The sequence below is a fragment of the Macrobrachium nipponense genome, chromosome 1 (assembly GCF_015104395.2).
Source record: "Macrobrachium nipponense isolate FS-2020 chromosome 1, ASM1510439v2, whole genome shotgun sequence".
NCBI lineage: Eukaryota > Metazoa > Arthropoda > Malacostraca > Decapoda > Palaemonidae > Macrobrachium > Macrobrachium nipponense.
The window spans coordinates 91,887,930-91,905,987 of record NC_087200.1 but is presented as its reverse complement, the minus strand read 5'-3'; the positions used below and the strand labels follow the sequence as shown (position 1 = coordinate 91,905,987).

General features: G+C 36.6%; 1 long non-coding RNA gene across 1 annotated transcript; it reads left to right on the top strand.

The window, feature by feature from the left end:
• The first annotated feature begins 2,152 nt into the window (after positions 1-2,152).
• On the top strand, positions 2,153-14,022 carry LOC135219464 (uncharacterized). Its single transcript, XR_010315443.1, has 3 exons — positions 2,153-10,279; positions 12,714-12,808; positions 13,005-14,022. It is a non-coding gene; the product is annotated as an uncharacterized LOC135219464 (long non-coding RNA).
• The last annotated feature ends 4,036 nt before the right edge of the window (positions 14,023-18,058 follow it).

The following is an 18,058-nucleotide window of genomic DNA, read 5'->3' as shown; positions in this document are numbered from 1 at the left end:
AATCATCACACACTTCTATATTTTTACCAACCATTGATTTGTTTTTTGAATGGTAATGTATTAAACCAACTTTTAAATGTAATTACATTTACTTTAATTTCATATGAAGTTAGCTTAATACTTAGAGAGTATGATTAGGGTCATATTCTGTGCTCAAACTCTAGAATTAAGTGTTGATTAGCATTTTAAGAGATTTCCAAACTTATGCGAGAATTCACCTTGCGCGAGGGGGTCTGGAACCTAACCTCTCGTAAATTTGGGTTATGACTGTACTGGATTTGCTGGACTAGGATGCACATTCTTACGAAACCAAGTGAATGGACTTCCTCAGACAATATGAGATTGAATACCAGTCCTTCCCTATTAAGTTCCTGAATAGGATCTCAGGTGTAGAAAGATGATTCTCCACTTGAAGACCAGTCACTTCTGCACAATAGGAGGGGATCCTGGGTGAAGACACTCAAGATACAGAAAGGGGCCAAGCTCTTCAACCATGCAAAAGTGCTGATCACCCACTGATCTGGGCATGAATTGCCTTAAGGGGACCGTCCGCTATGGCGGATGACATGTCAACTTGAAAAAATAAAAAATCGAGTTATTACTTGTATCTATGCAGAAACATGCCGTGCATGCTTTCCAGAAGTTTCAGCCAATTATTTTCACAAATAATGAAGATATAGCGGTTTTTAAATGATGACGTCATCGTAACTGCGTCGTCTGTATGACTTGAGTTTGACAGAATCGTTTTTGCGTGTTTATTTTTGCATATATACAGCGATTTTTAAAGATTTTTTTCGAAATTCTCATACATCTGGTAGCAATGAAAGGTACTGTGACACTGGGTGAGAAGCGAGCTGCTCAGAGCGGTTATTTATAGGCGAGACTCGGAGAATGACTCAGTTACGCCACAGACGTCAAAGCAGTTACACGCACGTAGGACTTGCGTTTGTTTGGTACTAGCTATTTACGTAGTTTTTATAACTTCTTCGTGAACTTATAGCAATGCCGAAGTTACCTAAGATCAAGGAAGGCTACTCAGCAACTATGGCTAGCAAAATTAGCGAAGGCCAGGAGTGTGCTGAAAGAAAAACACGAAAATTAATTGTTTTCAGCTGCCCTCATTGTCTCATGTCTCGCCATCAACATCATTATCTGGTGTCACGCTGAGGGTACTAACACCACTTTTAGGGGTAGGACCACGATCCTTGATGTAGAATTCAACAATAAAAGTACAAATAAAGTAATTATAATAATATTGTTTTGACTTTTATAAGAAAAAAACGAAAATTTACATAGCAAATCTTTGGGAGCTCATAACTCAAAAACATACTTATGCGCAAATGTCGGTAACTCCATTACTCGGTTATTTATTATCCAATTTTAGAGAGAAAGATATCATTGGAAAGAGGAATAAAAATCCCATAATTCTGTGTGACAGAATTTTGATTTCTTTTTTTTCTTTTATTTTAGAATTTTTTGAGTGTCTAGACTAAAAAAAAAAGAAAAAAAATTCATAAAAAATAAAAAAATTAAAAAATCAAAATTCTGTCACACAGAATTGTTCTGTATATAAAGAAGTTTTTATGGTATGATTTTCAATACAACTGATGTCATATTAGCGGAGAAAACTCTACCAATTATTTTTTTTTAAATCATGATTTTTGCTAATAAAATGAAAAGTTTTTGATCAAATGACTTGAAATTTTTATATGTTGAAGGTATTATATATATCTAAAACATATATGAAAATTATGTATTTTGCGTAATAGATAAAAAAAATAGACATCATAGCGGACGGTCCCCTTAAGTTAGCTATGAGTGTCAAGGAAGAGACAGCCAGAGAAATAAATTTCTTACATAAATGAAACCAGAGGTCCAAGTACTTGCACACTTTCTGCCAGCCAGACAGTAAATGATGATGATGTTTAGGACTAGTATCTACTATAAATATAAATTTTAAAGGCTTAGTGAATAAGGCATTTTTATAAATAAAATGAGGAGTTTGTACAATATAGAAATTACCATTTGTAAAATTGCTTTTATCAGTCTCTCTCTCTCTCTCTCTCTCTTCTCTCTCTCTCTCTCTATCTTCTCTCTCTCTCTACCTCTCTCTCTCTCTCTCCTCTCTTTCTCTTCTCTCTCTCTCTCTCTCTCTCTCTCTCTCTCTCTCTCAGAGCTGTTAGGATGGCTCTAGTTGCCTCTTTAGACGCATTACTTTTCCTGCTCAAAATTTTTCTCCATGTACGAATATGTGGAATTAGGAGTTGAAGAGAGGTTTCTTTGGGGAAAAAAGTACTATAGGAAGATGCATTCCATTTATGAAGTTATTCATAATTTAGTTTTTATATCTGACTTTTTAGAATCAGGGAAGGAGCATCCCAATAGCTTTGTCTAGATCCTGCATCAAGAACTGGTAAAGGGGACCTGTCTTTAAGAAGGTAATGGAGTTGCAGAATTTGTTCATGCTGATGGTTTATAGTGTATATCTGGATTAAATTTTTAAAACTTGCTCTCTGGTAATACTTTTCTTTCAATACTGAGAGAATTTGAGTTTTCCTTTTTTCTTCATAATAGATAGTTGATTTTTGTATAGCATATACTATTTAGTAATGCTTTTGATCTTATTTTAAGCAGTTTCTGGAAGGAGTTTTCGTGTTGAATAGTTGTCTGATGTATTCCTTGCGTTTGTAAATTTTATAAAAACCAGTCAGCTCCTCGTTCCCACCGTTATCTCTATACTAAGGGGTCAGTTGCCTGATGCCTTTCTCTACTGCATTCATCTGCCAAACCTCTTCTCTCCATATCTTCCTTCATTATCTCGCCATCTAATTCTCTCTCTCTCTGCCTCTTGATCATCTTCTAGCAGGTTCTTTCCAAGCCCTCTTCACTCCCTCCTCAGTCTATACCACCTCAGTCATGACACTTATTAATCTCTGTAATCTTTACTAAGCCTGCCTTTCTTCTTATTTCGTCATTTTCCAATCTCTCAAGCAGTAATATTCCCATAATCCACCTCCTCATTCTCATCTCTGTTCTCTCAAGCTTTTACTTCTTTTCTTCTTAGAGTCCATGTTTCCGATCCATGCATTAACTCTGGTCTTATCACTTGTGTTATATGTATCTTGACTTTTAGCTTGATTGGCATTTTCTTGTCACGTAGTCCTCCAGTTAATACTGGTTGAATTAAAACTGGATCTTGAGAAGAGTAAAGGGTACTGTTTAAGTTTAGAATTTGCTGGTCATTGAGTGTGGAAATTGGCCCTGGAAAAAAAGATATTAGCTTTCTTGACTACCATGCAGACATGGAAGAGTATGGGCCCTTTGGTTTTTATGAAATTTTAGAAGTTATTCTAGATTCTTGTTGGATGAGTGGTTTATGTGCTTGCCTAACTATTCAGTAGTCCTGAGTTTGATTCCCTACTCTGCCAACATGGAACCAGAGGAATTTGTTTCTCGTGATTAGAAATTAATTTCTAGATATAATGTGGTTCAAATCCAACAGTAAGCTGTACGCCCCGTTGCTAAGTAACCAATTGATTCCTAGCTACAAAAATATTTAATACTTCAGGAGAGCTGATAATCAGCTCAGTGGTCTGGTTAAACTAAGATATACTCAACTTAGGATTTATTCTTTCATTTTTATTACTAATTTATTCTCATATTAACCCAGTTCTTTGGTGGACAGCACATACGGTTGTGTACCTTTTTAACATGTAGCATGTGGGTACTTTGTATAAGGGGGATGGAATGACTCTCTCTACTTTGGTTTTGTTTATTATCATGTATGCATTGTTTTCTTGTATAATGTTAATCATACTCTTGTTAACAGCATATACTTTGCAGTGTTTAGCCATAAAACTTTGTCTGTTCATGGGGCAATTAAAATAAGTTTGTCAGTGGTAGTAAAATTTTCTTGAAATTTTCCATTTCTGTGAAACTGGATTGATTGAGGTGTGTTTTACTAGGTTATATGTAAGATGGAGCCAGTTTGTCACGAGATGAGCATTATTTGAATGAAAATTATTCGTCTGATATGTGTATGGCCAGCTAATACATTTCTTTGCTTAGAAATTGGGTACTTGGATGTTGATTGAGTAAGTTTTGAAATAAGTGATTTTCTACAGATTTTGTAGATCCTGGTTCCTTGGTATGTATTTTGCTTTTATTGGAGTTACTAAAGCCTTTGGCCCCATCACTTTCAATGATCAGGTGGGTTCAAAAAAGAAGCTTCTGCCTTTCTGGATTCCCATCTCTTCACAGATAATAATACTGGGGCTATTGGTGTTTTTATTCATCATTCAAGATTTTTTTGAAAGTGGTATCTATGATGTTGGTAGATAACTTTCATGTAGACCTGGGTAAGCATTTTACTGTTTTAAAGTATATGCATCTTCATGAAATAAGGTGATTACAAGATTGAGGTCTTGAGGAAAGAACATCTTGTTAGAGGTCACCTGTAGTACTCCAAGGAAGAATTTTCTTTCTTGGGGTATCAGCCATTCTCTGAGGTAATTGGGAATGGTATCTTCCATTGTTTTCTCTTTTTTTAGGAAAGGTTCCAACACACTCAGATTATGGTGGAGTGTCAGTACTGGTGGCCAAGCCTTACTAATATTTGAATAGTTTGCAATGGGTACAAAATTTACAACTATGAGAAATTTAGTAGTGTATGAGACTGCCGGCTTCATCTGCAAGCCTTGGACATCACAGTAAAACAAGCCCGGTACACGTAACTGTTTAGCTGTTTGAATGAGACAAGCATGTTAGTTATCTGGCTAAGAAACACTGAATGGATGTGAGGATTTGTAAACTTGTATTTCAGGATTTACTTTGTTTCAGTAACTTCTCACAAGACTTTAGCTTTCTTAGTTTTTGTGACTTCCAGTACATTATGTATATAAGTTTGTTTGCAAATTTTATAAGTAAATTTTATGAGTAAAGACAAAAAACAAAGTGGGCGGGAAGCTAGGACAGATTTTGATTGGACAAGGGCAACCAGCTTTACAATTTAAAGTGAAAAAGACATTACAGAAAGATATTGTGACATTGAAGTTTATACAATAAATAGGCAGAAAGGTTGAAATTCATTAAGTGCCCATAGAGCTCACTGACTGTCCCGAGACCGGGTTGTATGTAGTTTAAGGCCTTTTATGAGCTTTACCTTCCTGCCACTTTCAGTCATAGCAGCTTCATTTCTTGTTAATTTTCTTTTGAACGTTGTGCTTCTAGTATAGTTTATAATTTTCTCACATGGACATTTACTTATATTGAAACTTTCACAGCAGTTTAGTGACCTCCTGGGCTTTGTAAAATGTTTCATCAAAAGTCTGCCTTATATATATAAAAAAAAAAAACATTGCAACACCTTAAAAGGAACTTAAGTTGTCTCAATTGCCTTTGAAGTTGTAACATCTAATTCCATCCAGAATAGTGCGCCTAGGCATATTGTTTAGAAGCTTAATAACTGCATTACATGCTCATGTGCAGAGGAGTTCTTCGTGATAATTCTGCAGTGGCTTAGTTTTTGAGTAAGGGACCTAAATGATTGTTGTACTGTTCCCTCCTTAACCTTAGACATTTTTACCTAAGTTCTTCGATTCCCTTTATGATTTCAAAATGTAACTTGTTTATTATTTTGGATCTTTGCCTTTGTGGTTCTCTTGTAGAGTATTTTGAATAGTTTTTTCTTCTTTATAATAAGTGATTACTGCTCCCAGTTATTCAAGTCACCAACCTTCTGCTGGTATCTGGCCAAAGTGGGCTTCATACCTTGCTTGTAAAAGTTGACTGCAGTGATCTCGAGACTATCAGTGAGTACAAGCAAATGAAGTTTTGCTCAACTAGAGAAGGTTTTCAGCACTTAATCTGATCTGTCATGGTACACATTTTGATTGTTTCTGATCTGTCATGGTACACATTTTGATTGTTTCAACAAATTTTGGATCTTCTACTATATTGTTTAGGTAGATTCTGAATAATGTTCAATGAACATTTGTATTTTGGGTCAGCAATCATTGTTTAGATATTCCAGATTTCATTAGACTTTTTTTGAGAATATAAATTTGTTGATACGTTGAATTTAATGGAAATGTAGCATTTATTGACTCCACACTAAGAGAAATGATTATGTATTTAGTTTTTTCATTCATTTTACCCAGTACCAAGGGTCTTTGCTAGGTGTCCCACCTAAAGTTTATGAACTGTAACAGGATATGTTTAGCTTTGTACCTTTTATTACCTTTGTTCTCGTTCCTTTTAAGTAAGTAACCTGACAAACATTTCCAGCTTTTTAGTTGCACCTTTTCCATGAAGTTTGTCCTTACTCACATCAAAGTTGTATGATTTTCAAGTTTATTTTTGGTAGTCCTTTGTTTTAAGATTACAGTATAGCTATTTGCAACTTCGAAGCTTGCTGTGGATATGAATATTTGTTTCTGAACCAGAATTCTGTATTTTTTTTTTTTTTTTTTTTTTTTTTTTTTTTTTTTTTTTTTTTTTTTTTTTTTTTTTTTTATTGATATTAAATTTTAAGCTGAACCAGCTTTTTGGTTTTTATATTTACTGTTTTGTTTGCAGAGTGCAATGCTACCTGAACTGGATTAGTTTTTTCATGTTTTCTATGGGAATCTTTTTCACAGCTTATGCAATAGAGTTTGAACCTAAGTTGACTGTAGAACAAGGATTTTAGTATACCATGTTAAATACTCATATGCTGTATCCAATATTTCTTGCTTTTTTCAGGAAAATGGTTCAGTTTGTGACTTGATGGTTAGGGTAGTGGTGCCAATTTATTATTGCCCTTTGTCATAGACTTTCATTTTTTGGTGTGTTTTATTGTTACCTTTTTATGGATCAGTAATGATATATCTTGTTCTTTATAGGTTTTCCAGTTATAGGAAATCCTTAGTTCTATTTTGTTATCAGCAAAGATAAAAGTTATTCTCTTTCAGGTAAATAAGTGACAGTGCATCCATTTTATCAATGTATTACTCTATATTACTAATTTCACCTATTATATTCCATGATTTTTTTATGTGCTTTAAGTTGTAGTTTTCTGTTTACATAATTTGTTTTGTAAATTATGATTAATTTTCATCCTCTCTCTCTCTCTCTCTCTCTCTCTCTCTCTCTCTCTCTCTCTCTCTCTCTCTCTCTCTCTCTCTCTCTCTCTCTCCCCAACTACTATATATTATGATAGACTTGGACATTGTGGTTGTAATTTTTTTTTTCCAAGTGTCACAAACTTTGATATTGTTGTCAGTTACATTAACATGATTTTCCCGTGTTTTTCTACGGGAAAAATGCATGTCTTACAGTCATCAAGTTGCATTATGACCAACTTATTTGCAGTTGTAGTGCATTGCTTAGTTTCTCTTATTGTGGAATTTGCAGCATTGCAAACAAAATACAAGTCTCATAGTGGTTTCTCCTCAGCATTTTTATCTAATGTAACGTGTTTGTTTATAGGAATATATGTATGTTTCTGTCCATTGTTGTTTGCTAATTGATTCGTGTTTGTCTTTTTGTCTGGTAACTTGTTTGACCTGTGTCTTTAAATGATTGATTGTGGTTTACTTTGAAAAAGAAAGAATTTTTTATCTTGGAATCATGTGAGAATATAAATTTGAGTTAAATCTTGTGTACACAAAGATAGTTACTGTATTTCTGGGTTTGTAGTTAAAATTTCCAGGTGTTGATGAATTCTTATTGAGAAGCAATAGCTTTTGCACAGGTATTGTGTAATGAATTATATTGGCTAAATAAAAGGAGTCTAAAACATTATGTAAAAGATGCTTGAAGGTGGTTTTGAAATGCTCAAGGTTCAGACCAAGGAATATATCAGGTAATAATGTGCATGATTAGAACTTTTGTTGGCCAGTGTCAGGACTTGTGGTCAGTTATGTGTATCCCAATATTACAGAATCATTCATTTGTCAAGCAGGACCAGTGCTTTGTTCCGATTAGAAATTATAGGCACTTTAATCAATTACTGAAGTGCCTTTCTTTTGATACAAGTATTGCAAGGGTTATGGGATACAATATTTGAGATATTGATTTAAGAACCATAATTGACATAAAAACAATTTTGTTTGAGTTACATGTAATACTTTCATGTAATACTTTGTGTTTAATTCTAAAAGAAAAATGAAATAAAATCCCTTAAGGAAAATTTGTCAGAATCTTAAATCTCTCAGGTTATCAAGTTATTACTTTTAAATACATTATAACTTCATAATATTAATGTGTAAGTGAAGAGCTGCAATTAAATAAGATTAAATGATTAAATCTATCATGAAAAGTATTTGGGCCAGCTTCCTTCAATATAAGAATTTTAACTTGGTGGTCTGATTAAGCTTTTTAGTGCTTCATGATTTGAGAGGGTGATGTTAAGTCAAATATTGTGAACCATGTGCAAATTACCAGACTGCAAAGGACTTGCTATTTATTGGTTATAAATGAGTTTAGCGAAACCTAATGAATCACATACTCGTAGGACTCTCCAAAATATTTTGTTCTTAAAGGGCGGGTGAATGTCAAGATGAAGTATGACAGATAAGTGGTTTTAGAGACCAAAGGTAATGGATGAAAAGCAAAAAGCAGTACATTTGGAGACACCACAGAACAATTCAGTACTGCTAGCAGTATGGCATGCAAGGCATACTGTAACTGCCATTGTGAGGGGTTCAAGGTCAAGCTGATGCTTGAACTCCTCAAATTTTTTACAAAAGCCTTTAATTGCCCTCTGATTATATAGGAACATTTTAAAAAATTTTAGTAAAGGAGGTAGAATTGCTCTTTTGCACAAATTGCTTTTCTTTTGAAAATTGCATTACGAGTTACTGACCTTTTGTTTTGATCTTTTTAGTAATTTGAATAGTTGAAGAGTAAAATCATATCAGCAAAGGTGTCTTTCAGCAGTTTTTGTTCTTCCCTCATACTTTTGCTATTTAGCCCTGTGCTAAATATGACCTTTGTGTAATGTTGCTGTTTACTGTTCAGTTTAAAGCAATTGGCCTTGCTTCTGGCATTCTTACTCTGTTAAAGGAAGATTTTTTGTAACAGCTAAACTCACAAGAGCACTTAGAGATACCTCAAACTGTTCAAGTTATCTAACTTTTAATTCACATATTTTCCTATTGTCAATGATTTTGAACTGGTATTTTGTTGCCATTGATTTTTGACAAGTACTTGGTGTGTACATTATGGAATGGTTGGTACTTTATTTGGAACTTTATTTAGTATGGGTAATTTTTACAACATTGTCTTCTTGATTGAATGTTTCATATCGTGCTGATTAAAAATATTTTGGATGTAAATATGGAAGGATGTCTGGTATTCATTTTGCAAGGTTGAACTTTTTAAAAATGTGATGCAGCGTCATTCAGTGGAAAATGGATAGTTGGTGTTTAAAGTATACTATTAGTTTTTTTCAGCTGGTGAAATGAAGTATGGCATTTTTATATCTTCCAAAAGTTCGGCACATCCAATGTCTTTCTTTGAAACTAAACTCATTGATTATGCTGTAGTAATTGCAGTTACTAGGCTTATGGATTTGTAATTTATGGTAATGCTGCATTTGGAAGGGAAAACTGAATGTTGTTACTTACGGTTGCTGTTGAAAAACGTGACTTTCAAGTCTGGAAATATTATATTCAAAGGCTGTTCTTAACAATATTTTAAGAAAATAGGATGTGTTGCTGTGTACAACCTAATCGAATGATTTCAAGTGAAGTGATCTAGCATGGTCTTGTTACACAGGTGGCTATTCTATTTTGAAGTGTTGAAATGGTAATTCTCTTGAAGTATATGTGCAATGGAGAGGTGTCAAAAGTGCTCAGTTTGATCATAAAAAAACTTGTACATGGACTTTCTTGTTAACCCTGGCTGAAGCTTGCAGATTTTGCCCATAATACAAAAGATGCTGATAATCATGTGGCCAACCTTCTGAAGTACTGTGTGATGTTTCATCCTTTCCTTGGGCTAATGAATGACTTGGGTTTGTGATTTATGAGTTCACTTGATTTATGGCAGAAAATTTTGTGACTATAGGAGTTGGGTAAGTGTCTTTTTGATGTCTTATTTGTTTTTGACCTGTGAAGTGATCCTGATACTAAGATTTTAGCACCTCAAGCATTTTGGGCATGTCCAGTGTATTTCGAGCATCACAAGTTTTCACCTGAAGTCATTTGGGCACGTCAACTGTGGTGGTGCTTCAGGTCTGTGAACATGTTATGGTGTTCGTTCACTTAAGTGGGTGTCGACGGGATTGGCCATTATGGTGAGTTAATAGAAGTTTGTATGAATGTGCCTTTGGAGTTCATTTCATTATTATGCTGGTCTGTTGGTTGATAGTAGCATTTGCTTTGCTTTTTTTTGTGTCTTACAGTCTTACAGTGCTATCACAAATACATAAGTACACACGCACGTATGTATATACATGGGGTCCTCATTAGCTGTTTCTAACTAGGACTTAAGCACTTTGTTTATGAGCTGTATATTACCAGAGCTATTTCCATGATAAGAAAAATAAATTTCTAGAGTTGTTGAGGCTAAATAAGAAACATGGTTGAACTGCTAATGGGGTTCATTTGTTATTCCTTCAACAGGGCACTATTAGTTGAAATGGTCTGCCACTTTATAGGTTGTAATCATAAATGATTATAATTAAATGAAAATTGTCATAGAAATGCAGGTTCCAACTGTAACATTTATAATCCTAACAAAAATTTAACCAATTTTTTTTTTTTTTTTTTTTTTTTTTTGCTGAACATTTAGTGTTAACATTTTTCATTAGGTATGTAGAGAAGTTAGAATCACACAGCTACTCCAGATTTGAAACAGTCAGATAATTTTCTTATCATTTATGAGGCTTAAATTCCTGAATATTTTGGCTTTGAAAACTGATATATTTGTGTGCACATAGTTGCAAGATCAACATGAAGATTTGTACATTTATACAGATGTTCAGTCTCCTGGCATTTCTTAGAAAGTTGTCTGGTGAGTCTTAGAGTTTTTTCTGGACTTACTTATTTTTCTCCCCTCCAAAGTTTATTGCAGATTACTAGTATTTTCTGAAAACCTTGTGTGGTGTGAATATGTTTTTTTAGGTATTAAGTCAAAAGAATAAAGCAGTAACAATTTTTTTTAAGCTTTATGAACACTGTCGATAACTAGTGATGCTAAAGTTTATTTTAACAAGACTACTATTACATTGCTCAGTTCCCATAGGGCTTGCCAACCAGTGAGTGATAATGAAGCAACTCTACAGATGTTTCACTTTCTTTAGCATTTTGGCTGCACATTGGTTTAAGGATGGTGGTGGTTTTCTCTCAGTGCAATTTGAACATTCTGAGAATTGTGGTAAAATGTTTCTGCAGTGTCTTAGTACTTGAAATTCGGTCGGTCACATGGATAAAAGAAAAGGATGGATTTTTTCATGTCATTTCCACTTGGTTTGGAATGTTAGTTAATGAAATTTGGTCATAATTGCAGTCTACAGACAGGATAATTCATCTAAGGAATGTCATAATATTGGGGATCCTACTGTATATATATATACAAATTTTCTGTATGTGTTTGTATTCACACTGTATATGTATGTATTTTACCCAAAAACATTACTGTTGTTTGGCTGTGGACACATTCTTGATTATTCCCTTTCCTTTTATAGGAAGTAAATATGAATAGTGTATGGTAACATTTAAAGAGGAAATGTTGAATTTGGTCAAATTTAATCCCCTTTGCAGGCAGGGAACTGTAGATTGGATGGTTTTGCTCTATGTTAGTTAGTTTTTATTGGCAAGTATGCCATTTATTGGCACATCTTATATGCAAGTGTATACTGTGTATACATGTATGTTGATGTTGTCAGTGTACATTTATGCATACAGTATATGCCCATATGGATGCTTGAATTGTTCTGTTTTTTATGGCCTGTGCTTTTTTGGTATTCACATATGCTGGTTTATAGAAATGAAATTTTACTCTTTAGATAGATTAGTTTAAATTGGTAAATCTGGAAAGGACAGCCTTCAGGAGCTAATGATTTGAATATTGAGAAATTTTAGCGTACATGAAATAGATCAATTATGATTTGAAACAGAACATTATTGTTTTAATCTCTTAACTATTGGTCTTCCTAGACCAGTTAATCAGGTCAGCCAGTGAAGGTTCTGTGAAAGCCTGGAATTTGTTGTGCAAGATCATTTTTAGTCTTGATATTTGATGATTTTTTTTGTTCTTGATGAAAATGGATTTTGCTTTTCATTCTTCCTTCAACCCCAGTGATTATTTGTTTGAGTTTTATAAATAGTCCCTCAATAGATACGTACAGTGCTGACAAGTGCACTTGTTTTTTTTCTCTTGCCTGCTGGTTTTACATGTGAAAGGGGTGGTTGGCAATGTAGTCGTTCTTCCACATTCGCATGTGATGTAAAAATTTCACATTTTTTCCAGGTTTGCATAGATTAAAATGTTTTCTGTGAAGTCAGTTGAAAATTTGTGGTTTATGTAGCATTTAATTTTGAAATAAATTTCATTTCATATTCAACATAGGCACAATTGCTTTATATTTGAATTATGAAACTGTGAAGTTCAAGCTCTTATTTCTGAAAAGTAGTTTTATAGACAAAATATTTGAAATAACTTAAAATTGGATTAATATGTGTATTTTCATAATGCAATAAAATGAAAAGTATAAAATTTTTTCGCAGCAATGATGAGCAAGATTTAGTTATTGTATGGACTACGTAGAAGCAGGCAATTAACCCTCAATGAATCTACACTAGACACTATGGGGCCCCTTGAGGTATGTGTACTATCATGTGTTAATGCATTCTCTGCTACATATACAGTAGTTGGATATTACTTAATATGGAAGAATAATATACTTGTGGCGCTGTACAATTTATTATAAGGCTGGCTAATTTTACAATGTCAATTTGTTGAAAATAATACATGAATCTGTTAGACGATTAATGTCGTTTTCCATTTCTTCTATACAGTTTGCTGTGAGGTATACACTGACCTTGGGAAGAGAAAGAAGCCAAGAAATATTTATTAGAGCAGGAAGGTAAATGTTGGCCTAAGGGTTTTAATTTCCCTTAAATCGACTTTGGAGTCGACTACAAAGTCAAGTGGTTCTACGAGACATAAGCAGAGCAGAACAGATCCTGCTCTTATTCCTCACTGGAAGTTGGGAGTATATTCCTTTTATCTACAAAGACTGATTTAATCCATTAAGTTTGGTCATTTCAGTAAACTAATTTTAATGCACATCAAAGGTCACTTTTAACAAAATTTTAATGCAGTATATTAGTAAGTTGACATTTTAGTAAATGAATTTTAAATGCATATCAAAAGGTACTTAATTATAGTTTAATTTTAATTCTATTTTGTAGAAATTGGTCATTTTAATCAATGAATTTTAATGCATATCAAACTGTTACTGTCAGTTTAATTTTAATTATTTTGTAGTAATTGGTCATTTTAATCAATGAATTTTAATGCATATCAAACTGTAAATGTCAGTATTTCAAGTTTTAATTCATTCAAGCTTATTAAATGTCCCCAAACATAGTTTACAAATCGTTTATGTTACTAGTTCCTGGATCAAATTAAGAGTAGATAAACTTTATTATTTAACCTGTAAAACTTAATGGTAGATATCTTCAATTGCATCCAACACCTGTTTCGCAAGGTCCTTCAGTCATGATATCCTGTTATATATAATACTAAGACCTAAAGGCACCTTTTGTTTTTATGTCCAGTCTCCTCCAATTATAATTGAATGGCTTGAATGAAGAACAATGTTTCCTAGGATTTAATGATTGCGTTAATCAGAGAGGGGACACTAGAACACTAGCAGGATAAGACAAGAAAAGTACATGAGCAGCAGCTTCTCTCCTGCATCTGTATAAGTATAGCACAGCAGTTGTGCTAGGACTGACAAGCAAATTATTAACTGTAGAATGACTTGCATGATCTATGCCATAATTGCAGTTGGACCAATTATCATCAGTGTCTGATTTCCAAATTGGCAAAAGTTCAGCCAAAGAACAGTTAGTGACTGCACTTAATAGAAGACTGTTAAAAGTGAAAATTGTAGAACAAACCCTGGTTAAGCATAGGTCAACTATAGTGCCTGTATTGTATACTATCCTCACCATGCCCACAAAAATTTTGGCACCCCTGGCTGGTAGGAAGATATGCCAGGAACAGCAAGCTCCATTATAATAGCTTCACCAAGATTAAATAATAAATTAGTGTACTACCTGGAAAAAAGCATAGCACAGAATTTTCTAGAAATGCTTGGAAGATAACAGGAAACGGTTGCAAAGCATAATCTTTTGAAATTAAGTTTAAAGCAGAGTCCAACTAGTGAGGTTTTTATGTTTGGGAAAATTCAGCAAGCTATGCCAATATTGGGTTGCCAAATTGAATAACCAGGAAGAAAGGTGTAAAATGATTGGTAGTCAGGAATACAGTAGCAGTATGGCCTAGAGAAATAGTGATGACTGTTACACAAGCATTGATAAGTACCTCGGTGTTGTGGTCGGTCTGGTGTTGGCATGCCACCTCAGTGACTGCGAGTTTGATTCTTGGGCATTCCATTGAGGAGTGAGAGATGTGTCTTTCTGGTGACAGAAGTTCCCTCCCGACGGATTTGGAAGTCACGTAAAGCCGTTGGTCCATTGCTGAATAACCACTGGTTCCATGCGACATAAAAATACCATACAAACAAGCATTGATTCGTTTTTGGAAGCATCAGCAGTAGTACAGGATGATGATGTCCATGATGTGGCCCCCTCTCTTGTGGGAGATAATCTCCTTTCCAGGAGGAAGGAGGCTACTCCATCTTCTACATTTGTTTCAGATAGAAAATCCCACAAGATGGCAGCTGCTTGGGCTTCCCTAGGTCTACTGGGTTCGCCCTCCTTGTATGGACTATTGACATACTTCATGTCTTTTTGCCAACCTCCTCCAGTCCCCCTCTTCCAGGTCTCCACTACTTTGGCTCTCATGTGCTGCTGTCAAGCGGGACGCCATCAACAACTATGATGCTTACTGGGTCGCCTCTTTATCTCACCGTCAGTGATGCCATCCACTTGCTGCCATTCCAAATCCTCTGATGTCACTCTAAGGATTCTCTCAGCCTGACATCAGCTGTGGTGTCTTCTCTTCTACCCCACGTTGCTGTTGCATCATTACCAACTTCGTCTATGACGTCATGACAGTCTCTTGGTGAGCCATCAGACATTCCTTAAAGCGGTGGTTGATAGGCTGGACGCGTGTGTGTGGATGGTGAGGCAGTTTGGGTCCATGGATGTGTTTTTCAGTCTAGTAGGGTTTCTTTGCCTCTCCTCCTGTGTCCAAGAAGCCTAGGCTCTCACGTTTCTCATTCCCCTACGAGTTCCTACTTGTGCCATTCGCCTTCCCAAGTCGGGGACCTTCTAGACCAGTCTGCCACAGGACATTCTCTAGCGTGTTGTTCTTCATCCTGCGACTGTGTACATGGTTTGTTGCATGAGCGAGTGTGCAGTCTGTCTTAAGGCCATGTGTGTGATTCATCGCTTGACCATGTTCCTTAGCCCCTTTCTTGGGATCTTGCATTGTTTGAGGTCCTAGTCCTGCCCATGGAAGCCTCTCCAGTGGCCATAGGGAAGGGTGAGGATTCTTCTGCTTTGTGTCGTCGCTCTCTGCTGGAGCCAGGAGGTTATAGATCTTATTCGTGAGTTCAGTAATCTTGGCTGAAGAAACAGACTCAGTCTTCTATGACCCCTACAGGCATAGAGTCCTTGCTCAGTTTATGGCAAGATGCTAGAGCTTCGTTTGAGCTAACTCGTTCTGGGCATCCTCAATCAATATTGGAGCACATCAATGCTTTGTGCTCAAGTCAGGATGGCTCCCTGCGCTCTATCTAAAAGGTCATCTAAGCTTCTCCCCACTCTCTTGTGGTATAGAAAATATTCTTATGGTATAGTTCAACTGATGACTTGTCTTTTTACTTCGGATGTGATCCATCTAAAGCTTGGCTTTGACCCTGAATCAGGTAAGGGCTGAGGGCCTTTCATTGACTTCTTAAGAGGCCTTTACTGTGGAGTCTACTGCTTCTTCTGTCTTCCAGAATGAGGTGTGGCTGGACTTATGGTCCACTGCGGTGATCAGGATAGCATCGTGTCGCTCTGATGGAGATTCCATTAGCTTGCCATCAATTATCAGGTTGCTACAGTCTGGTGCTAAAGCCATATCTTACCTGAGCCACTTAAGTGGTAATTTGTGGGACAGCCCTCTGGTTACGAGGGAAGCAGCCTTGTTGAAGGTAGCAGGGTTGGTAGATTCCGAGTCCTTGTCATCTCTACATAATGGAGACCTGGGGTTTCGGCTTCTCTTTCTGAGATCGTAAATAGAAGATGCGATACGACTGGCAGTTCGTGCTGATATCAAAGAGGCTGGTTCAGCAGACGGTCTCGAAGTTGGAGGCTCACTCGGACAGACCCCTCCTTCACCTAACTTTTGCTCAAGGCTCTCCGAAGAACTTGGCTCTTCGGGAGGAAGTGTTGAAGATGTTGGACAAGTCCTTCACTGAGGTTTTACAATCTGATTTTCCTGGTTCCAAAGGCTACAGGTGACTGGAGGCCAGTGATATAGCTTCATTAGGAGGACAAGGTTCAGGATGGAGATGCTCCCAATGGTTTTGGCAGCAGTAAGAAAAAACTATTTGTTCATACACGAAACAAACCTTCGGTCTTAACATTAGGATTTACTAGCGCCAAGCTGGAAACCGGTAGAATTAAAATTACACTTGTGAGATCCAGGGATTAATGGCATCTATACCAGGTCACGGGGCATGTATACCCAGAATGCCCACAGCTACCGGTGACCCACCAGTTATTTTGCTACCGCCTTTAAGATAAGACGTGTTACTGTCTATCTGTTTTAAAGCCGGTTTTTCAGTTTGCCCGTTCTTTATCCATTTCATTTTTTATTTTTCATTCCTTTTCTTTCTCCAAGTGTGATCAGTGTGTGGTAAGAGTGTATACGTGGTATGATGGAGAATTTTGCCTCAACATCGGGATCGTCTACCGTTTCGAAGAGGAGACAAAGGAAATGCCCAGGAGTCAGTGGCTTTCCATGTTCTAGGTTCCTAACTTCAGTTACTAATCCGTGTTCTGTTTGTCGCGGTTGGTCGGTGGAACAGTGGAAGAAGTTCTATGGGAAAAGCCAATACAAAAGGAAGGGGGTGACGCCATCTTTGGATGACCAAACCTTACCGGCTTCTTTTGTATCGGTAATAAACCAGGCTGCTCCATATGTTTCTCAACCTGCTTTTGATTTGTCTCATACCCCTTCGGTTTCTCCCAGCGGTTCTGTATTGGAAACGTCAGGAGGGGCCTTGGGTAATCTTATGAATAATATGCACTCTCCTTTGTTCCCAGCAAGTAGAGGGGGAGATCCGCCATCTTTGTTCCAGGCTCCTGCTACTCAAGCGCATAGGTTAGATGGTACGTGGTCAGTGCTAGGCCTACCAGGCGTACCAACCTTGGATGGTCTGCTTGCGCATTATATGACGTCACGGTTCCAGCAGGGTCCGGCAGCGCTGAATGTTCCTCATCCCCCGGGCTTGCAATTTATGGGAATTAATGCCGCGGCTTCACCATCCCACTCAGTGTTTACGGCGATGCAGAATGTGGGAGGTAGTTTGGCAGCAAATGTGCGGTTGCCAGCAGAAACCTCTGAGTCTCTCCCTACGAGAGGGATGACGTCACAGCATACGTCACACTCCGATATGGCAGGCGTGATGACGTCACAGACCGATTCTCGGCCTTTTTCGCTGCACCCAGACGCTAATCTACTCCTCGACCCGTCAATGCAAACTGTAATGCAGAAATTACAGGATATAGAGAAGAGAATGAATAAGAGAGACAAAAAGATAAAGTGTGATTCGCCTTCTTCATCTTCTTCCTCTAGTTCGGCGTCATCGCTAAGTCCGATAACGTCACGGCGAGCGCCAGTCAAGCGTTGGAGGAGGATTCGGGAGTTCGTGGCGGATCCTCGG